This window comes from Pteropus vampyrus, unplaced genomic scaffold (genome assembly GCF_000151845.1).
Source record: "Pteropus vampyrus isolate Shadow unplaced genomic scaffold, Pvam_2.0 Scaffold225, whole genome shotgun sequence".
In the NCBI taxonomy this organism is placed as follows: Eukaryota; Metazoa; Chordata; class Mammalia; order Chiroptera; family Pteropodidae; genus Pteropus; species Pteropus vampyrus.
The window spans coordinates 264,283-271,636 of record NW_011889006.1 but is presented as its reverse complement, the minus strand read 5'-3'; the positions used below and the strand labels follow the sequence as shown (position 1 = coordinate 271,636).

The 7,354-nt window shown below is 39.6% G+C and overlaps 1 long non-coding RNA gene and 1 pseudogene across 1 annotated transcript; both read left to right on the top strand.

Annotated features, from left to right (window-relative positions):
• The first annotated feature begins 306 nt into the window (after nt 1–306).
• LOC111747491 lies at nt 307–983 on the top strand. Its single transcript, XR_002783552.1, has 2 exons — nt 307–438; nt 797–983. It is a non-coding gene; the product is annotated as an uncharacterized LOC111747491 (long non-coding RNA).
• A 3,660-nt stretch (nt 984–4,643) lies between these two features.
• On the top strand, nt 4,644–4,762 carry LOC111747504 (annotated as a pseudogene).
• The last annotated feature ends 2,592 nt before the right edge of the window (nt 4,763–7,354 follow it).

Sequence of the window (7,354 nt, the reverse complement as noted above, 5' to 3'; positions counted from 1 at the left end):
GAGACTATAATTGCTCGGCGCTGTGAGGGCGGAGGAACACTGCCCCACCATCCTGCTTAAACGCCGGCTGGGTTATTCTCCGCGCTCCCCGGGAGGAGTCGGTTCCCAGAAGTCCCTTAGGGCGGCCCAATGGTGACCTGAGACGCCCAGCCTTCGCGCACCGCCCCCAAGCTTCTCCCTTGTGGTCTGCGCAGTTCCGGGTCGCAGCGTTGTGACCCCACACTCCTCCTCTCCCGCTCCCGCCCAACCCCGGCCGCATGCTCACGCGGCCCCCAGCCGCCGGGCAGCGGCGCCAGGCAGGGGCGCGGCGACCCAGAAGTATCCCGCACTGAGCAATTCCCGCGACCCGACTCCCACCTCTCATAGCTTGGGCAAACTGCCTGCCCCTCGGAGCCCCTGAGCAGCTGCTACGTAGCGAGTTATTCGCCTGCAGGGAAGGTGCGGGGAGGAGAGAGGTGGACAGGGGTGGAAGAGGAGGTACAGAGTGGAAAGAAGGGGAGGGGGCAGAGTTGGAAGAGGGAGGCGTAAGAAGGTTGTGTGTGGAGGAGGTGAAGTGTTGTTACCGCTTCAGCATTTTCCTCTCAAAGGCAGTTTCTCTTCTCTTGGTCCACCTCCGGTGGCTTCTCACCACGATTCTCACCTCTGCGGCTAGGCGGTGAAAGGAGCGGTGGGGGGATTTCTAGCAGCCCTACCATGTTTCCCAGATGCCACAGCATGAAGCAGGAACTTAGCATTTAAGTCCACTCCAGCTGACGATAGATGCGAATCTTGACTAACCCTGGAATCTTCCCCACAGGCAGGTGAAGAAGAGGGACGTCATCTGTCCCTGAACAGAGTAACCTGAAACCGCAGGTAACATGGATGTGGAAATGTGGGGTCGTGGGAATCCTCAGCACTGGCCGAGCTCATACATCCACTTCCAAACCTCATCGACGACCCTGGAAGACGATATATAAGGAATGGAATAAAAATATTAAAAAATATATATACTATTTACACATAAAATATTTTATCTTAAAAAATATAATACACAGTATAGTAATATATAAAATGTATATATATTTTGTAACAAATATTTTAATGTATACGTAGTGGAATGGAATAGAATAAAATAGAATGGAAAACACCAGCCTGCATCACGGATAGTGAGTGTAAGTATAGTTTCGTAAATGTTTGTTTCAGTTAAATATATTTGTGTGTGTGTGTGTGTGTGTGTGTGTGTGAATTAGCAAGTACATATATATATATATGGATATATATATGTATATATATATAAAACATTTTTTAAAAAGTTTGAAAAACACTGATCCCTCTTCCTGAACTGAACACTTAGTGCCTTTGCTCCCAAGGTAACTCAGAGGTCTTCTCTGAGCCATTCCCTCTTCTCCCTTAGACTCATCTTTAAGGGAAGGAGCCCTGAGCCAGAGTGATCTTCCTTTAGGAAATGACAATTGGTGGAGAGGGGCTTTGCTCTTTCTTTCTGAAGCTAGCTGCTGGTTGGGGGTACCACATAATGACAACTCATTTTTCAGTCACATTGAATCTTTCATTTTAGTCATCTACAGAAGGAATTGAATTACTGTATGTCTTCTCACAAAGGAAAGTCAAGCCCTGATTGCTACACCAGCAAGATGTGCCAAACACTTAAAGAAAAAATAATTCTAATCCTGCAGAAGTTCTTACAGAAAATAAAAAGAGAATATACCCCCTACTCATTTTATGAGGCTTTTATGTTAAAAACATAACCTATTTGTTAAAAACAGGTCAAAGATACTAGAAGAAAGAGAAATTACAAGTAATTCTCACCCACAAATATACATATAAGAGTCCTAAACACACAGTTCACATGGGCTTTTACACAGGAGAAATAAATCTCACACTCAAATAAAGAAGAAATCTTTAACTTCTTGGGAAAGCTGAAGATTGCACAGTAACACTTTCCTTCCAAGGAAAAGTAAGGAGAAAATGTACGTATCTGGAAGAGGGGAAAAAAAATCACACAGCTTCCCTGTGTTTCTTTCTCTTCCCTCCCCACTTTTTAAATTAAAATCTTGAGATGGCAGGTTGTGGATCCCTGTTACTGAAGAAAAGCAACCAGTTGGAACCTCTGTTCTGCATTTGTGTCCACCAGCAGGGTGGGAATACTCTCTATCTCAGCCTCATTTTTCACGGAGAATCATTTTGAATTATAGCTTGAAATAATTATATCTTGATCAACTCAGAAAAAAATGATAAGGCATATGCTGGAATTACAATTGTTCTCCTATATCGGTGGTTCTCAGAATGTGGTCTTTGGACCAGTAGTTTCGACCTCACCTAAAAATGTATTACAAATGCAAATTCTCAGGTTTGAACCCAGACCTACTGAATCAGAAACTGGATGTGGGGTCCAGGAATCTGTATTGCAATAACCCTCCAGGAGATTTCAATGCACTTAAGTTTGAGACTGCCCGCTCTGATTGAACTGCTGTACACTCACAGATAAGACTCTACCTAGACCCATACCACCAGTGACTTCTGGCAAAAACCTTTCAACAAAAATCAACAACAAAATAAAATTCTGTTTTCTTACTTTCTAATAGTTCTGGATTTTCAGTACAAATAATTCCTTAACAATACAGTTTTGCACTAGCTAGGGAAAGATCACAGAGGCAGCAGTCACCCAAATAGAGATTTATCTTGACTTTTTAAATTAAAAATTTATTATTATTTTTATTGTGGGCTCATTTTTAAGCTCCTTGTGTCTCCATTCTTTGCTTGGATCAGTCATCCAACAGTCTCTTACACGTTGTTTAATAAAAATCCAGTAGAGTCATTTTATTCTGTGTGTGTAAGAAAAGGGGATTGCTAATGATTCTTTTCTAATTTGACATAAAATATTCACAAAATATTTTACCTTCCTGTAGATGGAGATGTTAATATTATCACCATAGCACTAAATTATTAAGAAAGATGAGTGGTCAAAATTACAGATGTTTTACAGGTAAGGGTCATTTTAAAAGGTCTTGTCTAAAGTCTTTGAAGTCTAGGAGTTTGACAAATTATCATTGTTATTTACAAAGACAAATTTATGTTAATAAAACACATTCATTCTTGTCCCCAGCTTCGGGGGCAGGAAAGAACATTTTTTTCTTCTTATCTGGCTGAGAATATTTTCACCAATAGTTCAAGGCTAAGAACAAAAATTCCATTATTGGCATTGAATTAAAAAGAGGTAGACCCTTATAAAAAGTCAAATTTTATAATGTGAAATGGAAAAAGACATAGTAGAATTAATTAGGCAGAGAAAGAGGGGCGGCTTTTAACAATAGCCAAAAAATTAACAAATAAGACAGAAAGTAGAAAGAAAGAAAAGTTAGAAGGATTAGAAGGGAAGAAAGCAAGCTTTCATTATTTATAGGTGATATGATATGATTGCAGAGAAAATACAAAAGAATCTAAGACATAAGAATTAATAAGTATAACAAGGTGGTTGGATAAATACACAAAATCTTAATTGCATTTTTCTATCAAATCAAAAAGGTAGGAAATGTGATGAAATAATCTGATTTAATGGAAAACTTATAGTAATCAGTAATAAATTCTCAGAAAGAAAAGACATGCAAGATCTTAATGGGAAAATTAAAAGCATTGAAAGACACTGATGAAGTTCTGTTTAAATCAAAAGATATCCCATAATCATGGTTAGGAAGCCTCAATATTACAAAAAATGTCAGTCTTCCCCAATATGATTTATAGCTTTGATACAATTCCTAGAAAAATCTCTATAGGGTGTTTATGGAATTTAGACAAATTTATTCTAAAATGAAGATGTACAGGGTTGGGAAGAGGCAAGATACTGCTAAAGACAAAGAGGAAGTTGGGGCACTTCCCTAAAATATAACAAGATACTATAATGCCACTGTAGTTAAAACCATGCACTATTGATAGTGGTAGAGTGTGTGGACAAACCGGACCAATGGAATAGAAGGGAAAGACAGCAGCAGGCGCCCTTGTATCTGAAGAGTGGGCACTAAAGACAGGTGGGTAAAAGATGTACTATTCAATAAATGACACTGTAATAATTGTATATACATTAATCATACATAAAAACAAATTCCAGATGAACTAAGGAGAAAAATGTTGAAGACAAAACATTAAAACTTTCAAATGAAAATGTAAAAGAAATAACTGTATGACTTTGAGGTAGGGAAATATTTATTAAGTAAGATACAAATTAAAAAAAACATAAAAATGAAAGGTTCATAAATCTGGCCACATTAAAATCAGAAACTTTTATAGAAGTACACTCTAAAGAAAGAAAACCCAAAATCTACAAACTAGATTTATTTGCATCACACATAATTTACATAGGATTATATCCAGAATATTTAACAATAATCCAAGAGAAAAATGGTCAAAAGATGTGAATAGGCATTTCACAGAAAAAGGAAATATAAACGACCACTAAGTCTATACAAAATTATGCACATCTACAATAGTTACCAGAGAATTATGAATTAGAACTCCCTTTGAAATCACATTTTAAAATCGTTAGACAAAAATCAAAACATCTAACATTGTCAGATTTATTTGGCGAGGGACTCAGGATGCTAAAGTGGGAGAAAGCACAGGAACAAGCAAGTCTTCAAATTTGAAAATAGGTCTACGACCATGCCACCCTGAACAAGCCTGATCCCATCTGATCTCGGAAGCTATGCAGGGTCGGGCCTGGTTAGTACTTGGATGGGAGACCACCTAGAAAGACCAGGTGCCGTAGGTGTAAAAAATAAAAAATAAGGGATTGTAAACTGACAAGGTCCTTGCAACCTGTGAGATCAACAAAGGGTTACCTTGCCTTAAAAAGTTTTTGGAAAATAAATAGTGAGAGAAATGTTGTGGGGAATGAAATAACCAAACAGGAACAATTAAGTGACCCAGAGAGAGACTTTTGAACTCAGAAATAAGCCTAGTTCGCCTATTAGTCATAGGGGAGAAAGAACTACATTGCTAAAATGCTAAGGATTTCCAGCACAATTTACTGGGAACTCTGACTAATGATGAAGGAGCCTGACTTGTACCTCTACTGGAATTGGCCCTCGTTAGAATCAAAGAAAATTAATAAGGCACAGGTGGGGTGGGGAATGAGCATCAAGGGTCATGAACCAGGATCTAATAGAACACATGCAAAGATTAAACTGCTGTCTAATCCTGGCAGATTTTAGAGCCCAAGGGAAATAAATCTGAGAGTTCATGGTGACCTCCAGCCATAGTGAAGTAAATCTGGCACCCATTTCAAAGGGTCCCAGCAAGATGATACAGGTGGTTGTTAGAAACCAAATCTGGCCTCTAGAGAAAAGAAATAGCGCATCACAGGTGAGAATATCCAGATCTCACACCTACTGTCTGGGGCCTAACTGGGGAGGGGATAGAGTAAAAAGAATGAGCAAAGCCACTGGGCAAAGACATAGTGGTCATTGATGCAGACCAGTCATACATGGTGAGGATTAGGTAAGGATGCTGCAGCCCACTTGTGTTTGTTCCTCCTTCAGAACACTCATGCCTCCTTCCATCCAGGAAGACTCAAGGAGAGGAATGTGTGCAGATCCAGCGTATGCTACTACAATTTCACATCACTTAAGGAAAAAGAGTATTTTTTATTATCAGTGTGTGGATCTCTTCCTAAGGTTTTATCAGTTCTGACCATAATGGATCCCAATTGTTCAATTTCCATAGTGGTACATCTCAGGCCAGTTAACAGAAAAAGCAGGTTATAGGAGAATATAACCAGAAAGCATTGCTCAGAAGAGTGTAATACGACATCACCTGCCATTTATGGAAAAATTAAACCTTAGGTCAAACTAGTTAATAAATATTTGTAGCTGCAAATGGGCTATAGCATTTGGTCCTCAGCTTAATGAATACTTCCTTTCGCCCTTCAGTTTCAGAGTGATATTATGATTCTCTACAACCACCTTGTGGAAATTCATTCATTTCTTTAAAAGTTCTATTTCTTATCATTTAAAAAATTCCATATAAATACCGAAATTTATTCTTTTAATAAAAGGTTCAAACTATATCAAACAGCATAGGGTCATAGGGTAAAAGGTCTTCCTTGCCATTCTCTCTTCCCCATTTCACTCTGCTTCCCAAAGGTGACTGTGCAATATGGTATGCATTCTGCTAGGACATTTCCTGTGCATTTACATATTCAGGACAAATTCTGAGACACCGACTGAGGATTGTTTTTTTTTTTTTCTATAGAGGCACATAAGGCATTTTCCCTTCATGCCTTGGGTGACCACAGCAAAACAATGGTGATCAAAGATTAAGCTCCTGAATTTAAAATTTATGTTTGAAAACCATGGTAGAGGCAAGTTGGGAGAACCACCTCCATTAGTAAATATCTGAAGTCAATATTTATGCTACAGATAATAGATTTGGAAAGGACTCTTGGTAAAGTTAGAGCCAGTTTTCTTCCTTGGAGTGGATATACAAATCCATGGGCTGAGGAGAAAGTGTCAGAGGCTGGACTGGGACCCTTGCACTCTGAGATTTATTTAAACTGTCTCAGATGATCAGTGCTCCCCCTCAACTCAGTTATTTTGGGCAGGACCACAGAGGGTGTATAGTCTCTTTTACTGTAAATTAGAACAAAATAAAACTATTTCTGACAGTTTAGAAACTGTGTTTGCTTAATATTCAATAGAATTGACTGTTACCCATGCTGGAGAAGGAAAGATCTTGGCAAAAAAAGAAAAGTATAAGGAGTTATTGAGAGACAGGGTGCTGGAGACCCTGGCACTATGACAGAGAGCCATTATTAATTGCTCTTGGGCAATGGGTAGAGAGAAGTTGACTTGTACCAAGCAAGTATTGTGAAGTAAACAAGAAACCAGCCAGGTGCCTTAGTCTTGTTTCTTCCAGAAGCAGTTCCTGAGACAAAAACAAGTGAAAGTAGTTTATTTTGGAGGAGCAAAAAACTTCAGTAGCAGATGGGGGAAGTTAGGGAGGGGAGGGCATCCAATAAAGCATGAATGGTGGGAGCTTAACCCCGTGGGGGAAACTCTGGGACATGATGTAGAACACATGTCTCAGAGTCACTCCAGCTGAGGAGTGTGGGAGCTGGGTAACTACACACTGACTCCCAGCAGTCACTGGTTGAAGGCTGCTTCCTGGCATATAAATTCTTTGTCCTTTCCAGTAGGTTGCGAATGAGGCAGAGTGGCCTCCTTGGCTTTTGAGAAAGCCATCAGGAAAGAGATGCAAATGCCAGTAGTAAGAAGCCCAATTTGAGCAGGCATTGGGAGTATCGGCCATAGCTGATCTGCTTCCAGTTGGAAAACTCTTAGATGGGCTTGGGTCTGTGGTCTCT